This window comes from Macrotis lagotis, chromosome 3 (assembly GCF_037893015.1).
Source record: "Macrotis lagotis isolate mMagLag1 chromosome 3, bilby.v1.9.chrom.fasta, whole genome shotgun sequence".
Taxonomy (NCBI): Eukaryota; Metazoa; Chordata; class Mammalia; order Peramelemorphia; family Peramelidae; genus Macrotis; species Macrotis lagotis.
Genome location: NC_133660.1, coordinates 193,864,518 through 193,877,667, shown reverse-complemented (window position 1 = coordinate 193,877,667; position 13,150 = coordinate 193,864,518). Strand labels below are relative to the sequence as shown.

The 13,150-nt window shown below is 37.4% G+C and overlaps 1 pseudogene; it reads left to right on the top strand.

The window, feature by feature from the left end:
- LOC141519289 (sodium-dependent phosphate transport protein 2B-like) overlaps window positions 1–11,936 on the top strand; it is a 42,926-nt pseudogene extending 30,990 nt beyond the window's left edge.
- The last annotated feature ends 1,214 nt before the right edge of the window (window positions 11,937–13,150 follow it).

Sequence of the window (13,150 nt, the reverse complement as noted above, 5' to 3'; positions counted from 1 at the left end):
CTACAAGGTACAAAAGTTTCTTTCCTAAGAGGCAGGATTAGTTGATACACATATGGTGTGACAAAAATATAAAAAGATCTAGATTTGAATTCCCAGATTCAACATAACAGTGGAAAGAGTCTGATTTTTAAAATTGGGATACCTGAATTCAATTTCCATTTCTGGACTCTACTACTTACAGCCACAGACAAGTCACTGAGCCTCCCCTAAGACCTTGATTTTCTCACCTGTAAAATGAATAGGTTGGATTAGATGGCCTCTCAGGAATAAAATTCTGGTTCTTTAGAGCCAATGGTTGAATAAAAAAAAAATTCTGTAGTAACTTCAGAGAATTACTACCTATTTCTACCTACTAACTCAATATCAAGTTTATTACTAGGAAATGCTTTGGAATTGAGGTTCAAACATAGTTCCATCAATTTGAAAAATGTTTTCATAATGGTGAACTGGATGGTGTCTGGCCCCAGAGTTAAGAAAACGTGGTACAAATCCAGACTCATAAACTTCTCTGAGTAACCCTGGAAAAGTCACACAATTACTGTCTGCCTCAGTTTCCTCATCTGTAAAAGGGAAAAATAACAGCATCTACCTCTCAGGGTAGTTGTGAAAATCAAATGATATTGCATGTACAAAGTACATTTTTTTAATAGCATTTTCTTTTTTCCCAATTTTTAAGATATATTTTGAAAAATTTGAGTTCTAAATTTTCTTCCTCTCTCCCTCACCTCACTCCCCCCACAAGATAGCAAGTCATTAGATAAAGGTCATAAATGTGCAATCATGTAAAACATATTGCCAGATTAGTCATGTTGTAAAAGAAGACACAGACCAAATGAAAAAAAAACATGAAAAAAGTGAATTGAAAAATACTTTGATCTGCATTCAGATGCCATCATTTCCCTGGATAAGGATAGCATTTTTCATCATGAGTACTTCAGAATTATCTTGGATCATTGTACTGCTGAGAAGACCTAAGTTAATCATAGTTGATCATTTCACGATGTTCTTATTGTATTCAATGTTCTAGTGGTTCTATTCACTTCATTTCACATCAGTTTCTGTAAGTCTTCCCAGTTTTTTTAATCCTCCTGCTCATCATTTCTCATAAAATAATAATATTCCATTACAATCATATACTACAATTTGTTCAACTATTTCCCAATACTTGGGCATCCCCAAAATTTTCAATTCTTTGTACCACAAAAGGAGCAGTTATTAATACTTTTTGTACTTATGAGTCCTTTCCCTGTTTTTATCTGTTTGGGATACAGAGTTACTGGCAGAATTGCTGGATCAAAGTATATGAAAACTATCATAGCTCTTTAGGCATAGTTCCAAATTGTTCTCCAGAATGACTGGATCAGCTAACAACTTTACCATACACTCACAACTTTGCCAACAGAACATTAATGTCCCAATTTTCCCATAAATCCACCAACATTTATAATTTTCCCATTCTGTCATATTAGTCAATCTGATATGTGTGAAGTGGTCACTCAGAGTTACTTTAATTTGCCTTTCTCTAATCAATAGTGATTTAGGACATTTTTAAAGAACTTTGATTTCTTTATCTGGATAATTAATATAAATTGTACATATTAATCAATTTTTCTTAGATTATCCGATTGATTTGCATATAATTGGGCAAAATAGTCCCTAATAATTACATTAATTTCCTTTTCTGTAGTAGATTCACCCTTTTCATTTTTTATACTCTGAATTTGGTTTTCTTTTTTTTTTTTAACCAATGGTTTATCTTAATTATTTTGTTATAAAACCAACTTCTGGTTTTATATATTTACTCAATAGTTTTCTTTCTTTCAATTTCATTAATTTCACCTTGGTTTTCAAGATTTCCAATTTGGTGGTTCATTGGGGATTTTTAATTTGTTCTTTTTCTAATTTTTTTATCTGCCCTTTATTTTATTGATGAAAGCGTTTAAAGATAAAGATTTTCCCCCTAAGTACAACTTTGACTACATCCCATATATCTTGGTATGTTGGTTCATTTTGTCAGTCTCTTTAATGAAATTATTGCTTCTATGATTTCTTCTTTGACCTATTCATTCTTTAGAATTAGATTATTTAGTTTCCTATTAATTTTAATCTATCTTTCTGCTGCCTTATTGAATATAATTTTTATTACATTATGATTCAAGAAGGATGCATTCAATATGTCTGCCTTTCTACATTTGATTGTGAAGTTTTTATGCTCTATGCCACTGAGAAAAAAATATACTTTTCTATCTTTATTCAGTTTTTTCCTAAGGTCTATCATATTTAACTTTTATAAAATTCTAATCATCTCCTTGACTTCTTTCTTGTTTATTTTGTGGTTAGATTTACCCAGTTCTAAGATGGGAAAGCTGAGTTCTCCCTCTAGTATATTTTTATTGGCTATTTCTTCGTGTAACTTGTTCAATTTGTCCTTCAAAAATTTAAATGCTACACCACTTGTGGCATAGTCAGTTTTTCTATTACTTCATTGTCTAGGGTATCTTTGGCAAGATGTATTTTCTTTTCTTATCTCTTTTAATTATATCTATTTTTGCTTTTGCTTTGTCTAAGATCATGATTGCTATCCTTGCTTTTTTTTTTTTTTTTTTGTACTTCAGCTGAAGTAGAGTAGATAGTGTTCCAACCTCTTACCTTTACTCTGTATGTGTCTCTCTGGTACAAATATTTTTTTTTTTGTAAACAACATATTGTAGAATTCTGTTTTTTAATCCACACTGCTTTCTGCTTCCTTTTTATGGGTAAATCCTTTACAAATTTACAGTTATGATTACTAATTGTATATTTTCTTCCATTTATCCTCTCTCTTTCTTGACTCTTATCCTCTTTCCCAGTATTTGTTTCTGTTTTCTACTTTCCCCAATCTGCTGCTTTCCCTTCTGGCAGTTTCCCCACCCTTTTCTCAAACACCTCTCTCCGACTTTCTTATAGAGTAAGATTTCTATGTCCATTTGAGGGTTATTCACTCCTTAAGGTTATTCCCTTCTTAAATTCTAATGAGAGTAAGGTTCAAACAATGACCATCCTGTCCCCCATCTTTCCCTCTACTTTAATAGATATTCCATGCCTCTTTATGTGAGATGATTTATTTAATTCTGCCTCCTTCCTTCCCTCTGCACCTAATGTAATTCTCTTTCTCATCCCTTAATTTTATTTATATCATCTCATCAGTATTGCCTCATACCTATCACTCTCTGACTATGTGTGACTCCTAACATCCCTAATAGTGATAGAGTTCTCGAGTTACAAGTATCATCTTCCCATGTAAAGATGTAAACAGTTTAGCCTTATTGAATCCTTTAGGTTTTCTTTCTCCTATTTGCCTTTTTATTCTTTTCTTGAGTCTTATATTAGAAAATCAAGTTCTTGATAAGACCTTTCTCCCTTGAAATATTTTGCTGAATTTCACTGGTTAGGTGATTCTTGGTTGTAATTCTAGCTCTGTTGCCTTGGAATATCATATTCCAAGTTCTTCAGTCCTTTAATGTAGCAACTGCTAAATTCTGTATAATCCTGACTGTGACCGCATGATATTTGAATTGGTTTTTTTCCTAGTTCTTGAAATCTTTTCTCCTTCTCTGAGAATCTGGAAATTGTCTATAATGTTCCTGGAAGTTTTCATTTTTGCATCTCTCAAGAAATGATAGGTGAATTCTTTTAGTCTAGTTCTGGGATATTAGGGGAGTTTTCCTTGGTAATTTCTTGAAGTATGATGTCCAGGTCCTTTTTTTTTTTTCCGCTATCATGGCTTTCAGGTAGGCCAATACTTCTCCTCTAACTATTTTCCAGGTCAGTTGTTTTTTCAATGATATATTTTATATTTTCTCTAGTTTTTCATATTTTTTGTTTGTTTGATTCTTGATGTCTCATTAAGTCATTAGCTTCCATTTGTCCAATTCTACTTTTAAAGGAGTTTTCATTAAATATTTGCACATCTTTTGCCATTTTTTGTGCTTCCTTTATCAAGTCCATTGATTCATTTTTCATATATTCTTGCATTACTCTCTTTGATTTTCCCACTTTTCTTCTACCTTACTTATTTGATTTTTAAAATCCTTTCTAAGTGCTTCCAGGAGTATTTTTTGAGTCTGAAATTCACATTTTTGGGGAAATTTTGCTTGTAAGAGTTTTGACATTGTCCTCTTCTGAGTTTTTGTTTTAATTTTCCCTATCATTACAATAATTTTCTATGCCTATCTTCTTTATTTAGTTTTTTCACTCATTGTCCCCAGCTTATTTCATTACTATTAAAGTTGAGCTCTGCTCCTGGGGTGGGAGTGGGGGGTCCAAGCTTAAGGGAGATGTTCCAAGCTGTGCTGAGAGCTGCCTAGTGCTGCACCAGGGATGCTGAAGGCCTGGTCACTATCCTGATGCTGTTCCAGGGCCCATGAAGGGCCTGCTGCTGCAACCAGGGCCACAGGGGTTAAGGAGTAGGGTTCTGGTTACTCATCTGTCACTGTTCTAGGGTTCAATAACCTCCTTAAAGCTTGCTTGGGCATGACTTGCCCAGGATTATGCTCTCCCTTATCTCAGTGAAACAGATTTCCTGCTGACCTAAATTATCTTAAACTGGAAAATTGATTCCTCCCATCTTTTTTGTTGGTTCTGCTATTACAAATTTATTTTGAGGTATTATTTTATAGTTATTTGGAGGAGAATTTGGGAGAGTTCGTATTTTCCTGCCTTATTTTGCTATCTTGACTTCTGGAAGTCAAAGGTACTTCTGTACTTTGTAGATTTTAAAGCACCATATAAATGTTAGCTGTGGCCCTTAAGCTAACTTAAAACTATTTTCTCAAGCTGTCATATTTTCCAGAAAAACTGGACTCAAAGTATAGGGGAGGCTGTGAATGAGCTAATAATGAAGCTCCTCTCCCCCTCCACCCTCCACCCCTATCACAGAGTTGACACACTTTGCAACCCTCAACCCTAACTGAATTTTCAGCATGTCCTTGAAGTGAAGTCAGCTTCAAGAAAGATGCCAGACTATCTACACCAGACAGTCTCCACCAGATAGATAAGCAAAAACATCCTAGTCTCCTCCCTCTTGTTCCCTTTACTTTTACTGCCCATTTTCTTTTCCCATGTTGCCTCCTATTTGGGAGGGAATTGTCCTTCTTTCCTCCTATGTGGCCACCCCTTTTCAGTGTAATTCTTAACTATCTAAGGCTTTACCTGAATTATTGGGTTTCTTTGTACATTGTATAGAGGAGACCCTACATGTATGTCTTCTATCTCTTATAATAAAATAAATTCCTGCTCAAGTCTTTTGGAGTGGAGACAATTGTTATAATTATTAAATTGTAATATATCATTTATCATTTTCATCATATAGAGCATCTGATTATATTTACTGTATAATTAAACTGAACTGGCAAGTAAGTAATGCATACTTAGGCAAATACGAATGAAGGAACCTGCTCACTGTTAGCAGAGACAATAGCATAGAGCAGAATCAAGATTCAAACCCAGGACTTCTAACTTCAAATTCAGTGCTTTTTTTCCTAATTGTTATACAGGGATTTAGCTGTCAGTTCACCCCTACACCCTCACATTTCAAGACTTTATAGGACTAAAACTTATAAAAAGGTTGGGGACCCTTACTCTAAATCAGGTTAAATGTTATTTGGATCTAACTTAAATTCCTTTTGCAAAATTTCTCCTGAATCTATAATCTTCTTCTGAATTAGAATCACAATTGGCAACAATGAAATTCTTAGAGAAACAATATCAATATCAACTTTAAGGAAACATTCTGATTTGCTAGGCCTTAGGAGTCATGAATTCTCTTGATAAGCGATACCTCTGGTTCCTACAGGTAAACACTTATTTGCAGATGTCAAACTCCCAGATTCAACCATTGGATTCATTCTTCTACCCTTCTCCTTGCTGGTCCTGTGTGCTTGTTTGATCTTGACTATCAGGTTGCTTAACTCTGGGCTCAAGGGACAAGTTGCTACAGTGATTAAGAAGACTAGCAATACAGGCAGTTATTTTACCCTCCCTGAGTCTTTCTGTAGGTGGAGGTCTTGTGATAAAAGGCATCTGCTTACTTTCTTCCCATTGTGCTTACTGAGTTCCACATTTGATACATCCCTCTGGAGGCAAGAGCTCTAGATAACCCAGGTCTCCACGTGGATTTTCTCCTTCTAATTAACAATCAGGGAAATGCATGTTGGAACCCTTATATTGATTTTGTATTATTGTCTGGAGAATGTTCCAGAGCCCAATAGAATGCTCAGATGTTGTGTCCTTAATAAGAAAGAACCAGCACTGGAATATGGATGGAGAATTCTAGAAAAATATGAGTTAGTCTCTACTATTTTTCCCAGAGAAACTTTTCCCTAGTCTTCAGTGGGATCATTGTGTTGGAAGATTAAGCACACGTTGAGCTCTGTAGGGGAGCTGACCTAGAAGCCAGGAACATCTGGGTTCGAGTCCCACTTTTATAACACACATAGTGATTGTGTGATCAAATCATTTAACTTCTTAAATGCTCCAGATCCCTCTTTAGGACTGTGTTGGAGAGGATCTGCCAGCCTGCATTGGTAGGGTCCCCCCACCTGAGAGCTCCTTAAACCAGTGAAATTACAGGACAGGTCCCTTTTCCTATTCACTGGTAAACTTTATAGAATTCTAAACAGTTTGCAGATTCCTTACAGATATCAAGGCATTCAATCTTCACACCAGACCTTTGAGGCAGCCACAGAGGCATTATTCTCCCCTTTTGAAAGATGTGAAATGATCTGTCCAGGGTTATAGAATCTGACCTAGTTCTTTCTAATGCCCAAGTCCATTCTTCTTGGTTGGGCACTTATTAGCTGTCTCATCTTGAACAAGTCCCTGAAGCTACATGAACCTTGAGATATAATAGATAAGAGCATTATATTAGGAGTCAGAGGCCCTGGGTTCAAATGGTGTCTGTGCTTGTGTGTCTTTAGGCAAGTAAATGAAGGTCTCTGTTCCTCCATTTTCCCCTCTGTAAAATGATGGGAAAATTGGACTAGTCTCTTCCATCTCTAAATGTGAAGATCCTATGATCTTTGATTAAAAAATCTGTAAGTGGGGTGGCTAGGTGGTGCAGTGGATAGAGCACTCGCCCTGGAGTCAGGAGTACCTGAGTTCAAATCCAGACTCAGTCAATTAATAATTACCTAGCTATGTGGCCTTGGGCAAGCCACTAACCCCATTTGCCTTGCAAAACCTAAAAACAAAAACAAAAAAAATCTGTAAGAATAAGAAGTTAAATGTGCACTGCTAATAATAATAAGGACCCTGTAAACAATAAAGAGCTCTAGAAATTGTCTTTAGTCCCAATCTGCCACATATCCCTGCCACCACATAGACAAAAACAGAAGCAGAAATGGTGGAGGAAAAAGAAGGAAGATCGCAACAATGAGTGGACAGAGCATGGCTATGATGGTCATTTCTGGCCTCCATGAAGTAAAAGATTATTATTAAAATGATATTAGCATTTTATTAGGGAAGAAGAGGGTCTGAACGAAGCATAAAAAAGGATTATTATGACTTCAAATCTTGTCTCGGACACTTCCATGTGGCCCAAGGGAAGTCATTTTACCTCAGTTTTCTCAACTGTTAAAATGAAGACAGAATTTACCTCCGGGGTTTGTTTGTAAGGATTAAATGAGAAAGTCTTCCTAAAATATGTAGTGCATAGTAGGAATTTGGTAAATGTTTAATTCTGTTTTCTCTCTCAACCCAGAGAATTAATACCCCCCTCCCCCACCCCAGTTCCAGAAAAGTTATTTATCCCTGATCTTACCCCTTCCCGATGTGGGCTGTTGTAAGAAGAATAAATTACTCCAAAATCCCCTCTCCATCCTCAATCCCACCTGGACTGTGACAAGCAGGGAAGTTGAGGTGCAGATCTGGGGATCTTAGATTTGCTCTAGGACCCTTCCCTGAGAACTAAAGGGATGGGGAAGGAGATAAGTATTATACTATGCCTAAGGCACTATGCTGAGTGCTTCTTACAAACATTATCTCATTTGTGCGAAGAAAAGTAAAATAAAAGTAGCTTTTAGAACATTGACTGAGAGCTCCCTCCTTGCTGACCACTTTTAATTGCCTTGAAAACTGCTGCTACTGGTTTGAAATGTTTTTTTGAGAAAAGGGACTATTTCTAGATAGACCTTGGAGTAATCTATTGCATCACATACTAAATTGTCCTGCTAACTAGGACAGGTGTAGAAATGGTATTTTTTTCCTTTTCCAATTTCCCCATATTTCCCCTTCCCTTTTGAATGGCTGGCAGGCTACCTAGCCATTCTTGTTGGAGCTGTGATGACCTTCCTTGTGCAGAGCAGCTCTGTATTCACCTCTGCAATCACTTCTCTGGTTGGGAAGTCCTCCCTTCTTCCCCACATACCCATGTCTCCATTTCTATAATGTGGTCCTGCTATGCTCAATCATTCCTATCCAGGACTGAATCCAGTATTTCTTTTTCCCCATTAGGCCTTGGTGTGATCAGCCTTGAAAGAGCTTACCCTTTAACCTTAGGGGCCAATATTGATACCACCACCACTGCCATACTAGCTGCCTTAGCTAGCCCTGGAAATACTTTACAAGATTCACTCCAGGTCAGTATGCACATCTTTGCATTGAACTCTCTTTTGTTAGCTTACTACTAAATCCTTCAAATGAACACTTTGGCTTCTTTCCTATCAGATGCTTCATATCACAAGGAGACATTCCTGGTTACACACCTCTTCCCTCCATAAAATGATTGGAAAAAGCTATGAATAGCTACCCCTGTCCCCCTTTTTGCTCTCCATCAGTTGGAAGAGCTGGTATGTTAGGAAGAACTACTGTCTTTGATGTCAGAAGATCTGAGTTTGAATTCCAAATCAGTTACTTGCTAAATGACTGGTATGGATTGAAGTTTTGTATTTAGAAGAGAGAAAGAGAGAGAGAGAGAGAGAGAGAGAGAGAGAGAGAGAGAGAGAGAGAGAGAGAGAGAGAGAGAGATGACTGTTGGTTTTACGGGAGAAAGAGAAGCCTTTTTTGAAAGATGAAGAAGATTTCTTTGGGCAGAGAGAAAAAGGAAAAATAATCTGAGAGGGTTAAGGATGTGAACAAATGCCCCAGGAATAGGTCCAGTGAATAAAGCTCTTTGTAGAACCAGTTTCCCTGGAAAGGATGATAATGATAATAATAACATTGATAATCATAATAGTACTTCTAGAAACACCATCTTTTTTTAGCAATAGAAGATAATGCTGAAAAAAAGTAGATGAGCTTCAAGTTCTAGAGGGCCTTGAAAGCTGAACCAAGGATTTTGGTATTGGATTTAAGATAGGATACTATCAGAGTTTTGATTTAGGAAATGTGTGTGAACCAAGAGACTACCCAGGAGGAGATTTTTGGAATAGGCCTAGGGTGATAGATCTAGGGATGGAAGGGCTCTCAGAAATCATCCAGTCCAATCTCCCCTCATTTTATAGATGAGGAAATTGAGATTAAGTGACTTTCCTAAGGTCACACAAAGAATATTAGTCAGAGGAAAGACAGCATTCTTTTCCACACTACACACCACACTACAGAAGAACCTAGGGAGTGATCCCATGGAAGACAAGAGTGAGGTAGAGGTCATTTTGAGATTTGCAGCTTAGACAGGAAGGACAGTCTTGACCAGTCAATGTCCTTTCCTCTTCCTTCCCTCCTTCCCTGGCAAGGGAGGCCAATTGCACCTGCTGGTATATAGATAGGCAGGCCAGGCAATGCCTGGGTAGGAGAAAGGTGACAAAGGACTGTAGGGGGCAAAGTGAGGAGTAGAGCTTGATTCAAAGTATGTGAAATTGATTTTATAAAACAACAAATTCTAAAAATGATTTTTGAAAATAATTATAATGTCTCATTAGTTCTAGAATGCAATAAAGTATTTTTATTAATTCCATTGCTTTTTTTAGCTAACTGGTATTTAATTTCATTTGGGATGATGTTTTTAATTAAATTGTTTTTGAAATCACTGGTTTTTTTTGTTTGCTTTCGCAAGGCAAATGGGGTTAAGTGGCTTGCCCGAGGCCACATAGCTAGGTGATTATTAAGTGTCTGAGGTAGGATTTGAACTCAGGTACTCCTGACTCCAGGGCCAGTGCTCTATCCACTGTGCCACCTAGCTGCCCCTGAAACCACTGTTTTGAAGCTCAACAAAACTGGCTTAAAGTATCAACTTTTAGGGGCAGCTAGGTGGCACAGTGGATAGAGCACCACACTGGAGTCAGGAGGACCTAAGTTCAAATCTAGTCTCAGACACTTAATAATTGCCTAGCTGTATGACCTTGGACAAGTCACTCAATTCCATTAAATAAATAAAAATTAAAAACTATATATATATATATATATATATATAGATATAGCTATAGATATAGGTATAGGTATAGATATATAGATTAGATATAGATATAGATATAGATGTAGATGTAGATATAGATATAGATATAGATATAGTTGATATAGATAATAGATAATAGATATAGATATAGCAACCTTGTTCTCTTCATTGCATTTAATTCTTTCCTGCATGGCCATTTGCAAAAAAAAAGCTCATTTTCAAAGAATTTAAGAATTGGGATGGATCTTTGAGATCATCTAGACATCCTTTTGTAGATAAGTATTTTTGCTGATGGTCAAGGTCATTCAGGGAGTAAGTGGCATAATCAGAATTCAGAGGAGGAGAATGTAAGCTTACGGGAGACAGGTTCTTTTACTTGACAAAGATACTGGAGTGATTTGCCATTTCCTTATCCAACTTATTTTACAGAGGACTAAATGAAGGTCCCACACTTAGCAAATGTCTGAGGTTAGATTTGAACCCAGGTCTTCCTGATTAAAGATCCAGAACTCAATCCTCTGTGCTACTTCATTGTCCAACATGTTTTATATGCCTGGTAACTAAGAAAAACTTTATATAAATTGCTTGTTCATTCAAATTGTAGCAAGATCCTCAGACTCCCATATGTATTATTCTTTTCATGACACTATAATATGAGTACTCTTCTAGAGTGGATTAAAATTTCCAAAGCACTCTGTATAAAGATCTCATCTGATGTTCACTCTATTGCTCTATTGCTGTCCTCGCAGAAGTGCACAAGGGAGGCTAAGGTCACCTTCTTACCCAAGTCTTCTTGACTTCCCGTCCAGTGTTCTCTAGACCACACCTAAACATAACATCCCCTCCATCTCCAGCTGCTTCATATTCATGCAAAACTGAAGGGACTAGACTAGGTGATCTCTTGATGTCCCTCCTGGATCTTAAGTTTAAGAACACACTATGAAAATATTTGTGATGATAGTTTTTGTGACACCATTGATCATTCCCTTCCCTCTTCATCATCACTTGCCTTCTGATTTCCCTTCCCTCTCCCTAATTGATATCCAGTGTATGCTAGATGAATTTTCATTTTGTCCAATCCTTTTGATTTCAGATTGCCCTGTGTCATTTCTTCTTCAACTATTCCAGCTTTCTTCTGTGGTACCCAGTGCCTTTCATGCACCTGCCAATCCATATTGCCAAGATAATAGGAAATATCTCGGCCAGCTACTGATGCTTTGCCATTTTTCTACCTGCTCACCTGCTTTATCATAGGTCCATTGATTGTGCTTGGCCTCTGCCTGGCAGGTTGGTTTGTGTTGTTAGGTGTAGGGATATGCATCATATTGCTGCTGATGGGGATCATGTTGCTGTTTATTTGGGGGCTTGTTTCCCCAGTGGATGGTATCCCTTAAGCCTTGGGATGACATGATAACTTATGTAATAGACAAATGTGGCAAACAACACTGCTGCCACTTTATGGGCATTTGCTGCCAGGTGATGTATCTGCCCTGGAATTGGAATATTTAAAAGTGCTGGGATCTGAAGAAAGATCAGGAAATGATCAAGGAAGCCCCCATCAAGGTCTCTGAACAATTTGAAGACACTGGAGTTATAACCAACAAGTCTCAGACTTCATTCAAAGAAAAGGAGAAAGGCTCAGACCAGAGCATCTCCTACAGCAACATTGTTTTATAGTGGGATAGTGAATGAGAAGAACAGGAAGAGAAAAGATGGATTATTTCTTGCTCTACATGCCCCTCCTCCCTTGAAGCCTGGAAGGATGGGGCAGATGGTTTAGCCCTCCATTGGCAAAATAGAACCTCAGACATTTGCTCTCTCTCCCCTCCACCCAGAACCCAAAGTATTGGCAGAAACAGTGCTCAAAGCACCATCCTTACCAGAGCCACAATTCTCTCTCACATATTATCTGACTCAATGAAAGGCCTGAGATAAGAACCTTAGGGATTTTGCAAAATGAAACCTAACTAGGCCAGTTACTTGCACTCTTTCCAGATACACTAGAGCTATCAATAAGACTTGTTTTAAAGCCAGAAACAATTTTCAGAAGGAAAAGCCCAAGGAAAGAATTCCATTGTTCAAATATACATAGTTAAGCTTCTATTTTATTTTTACATTGAGTGTATTTGGTCACTGAAGCATATAGTTCTTTCCAGGAAAGACCTGATTGAAAATAGGAAATCAGCACTTACCTGGCCCCACAAAGCTGGGAGGCAGGGCAGGCCTGGGTAGAAAAGATGCCAGTTAGTGACCTATACCATTCAGTCCAGTCTTTCTAAGTAATGTGCCTATCCATTCCCTGCCACATGGAGACTTGAAGCAAGGGAAAGGTTAAGGACTAAGTTTTATCTACAGTAAACTTTGTGGACATTCTTTCCATGGCCATGAAAAACTGCAGTGGTACCTTCTCTGGAATGGCTAGGTAGGTAAGCGTGGGCTGACATTACAGGCTGATGATCATAAAGTCCAAGACCAAATATAAATTCTAGTGAGATAGTTGATTGTATATACCCATGCCTCCTCTTACCTGATCCCCCCTTATAGTCTCCATAATTTCTCCTGGGCAGTCTACAGCTTAGTCAGAACCAGGCAATTTCTAGAACATTTAAAAGATATTTATGAAGGATAGTAATCTATTTAAGAAGCAAGAAAAGTTGAAGATGTGCTTTTGGATCTCTTACTATTCAAAGAATATTAAGGCGGTAATGTTCCTAGGGCAATAAGCACTTGGGTTGCTAATTGGTCAGCAGCTTCTTTCTAAGCAGAAGTTTAGACTCCTAG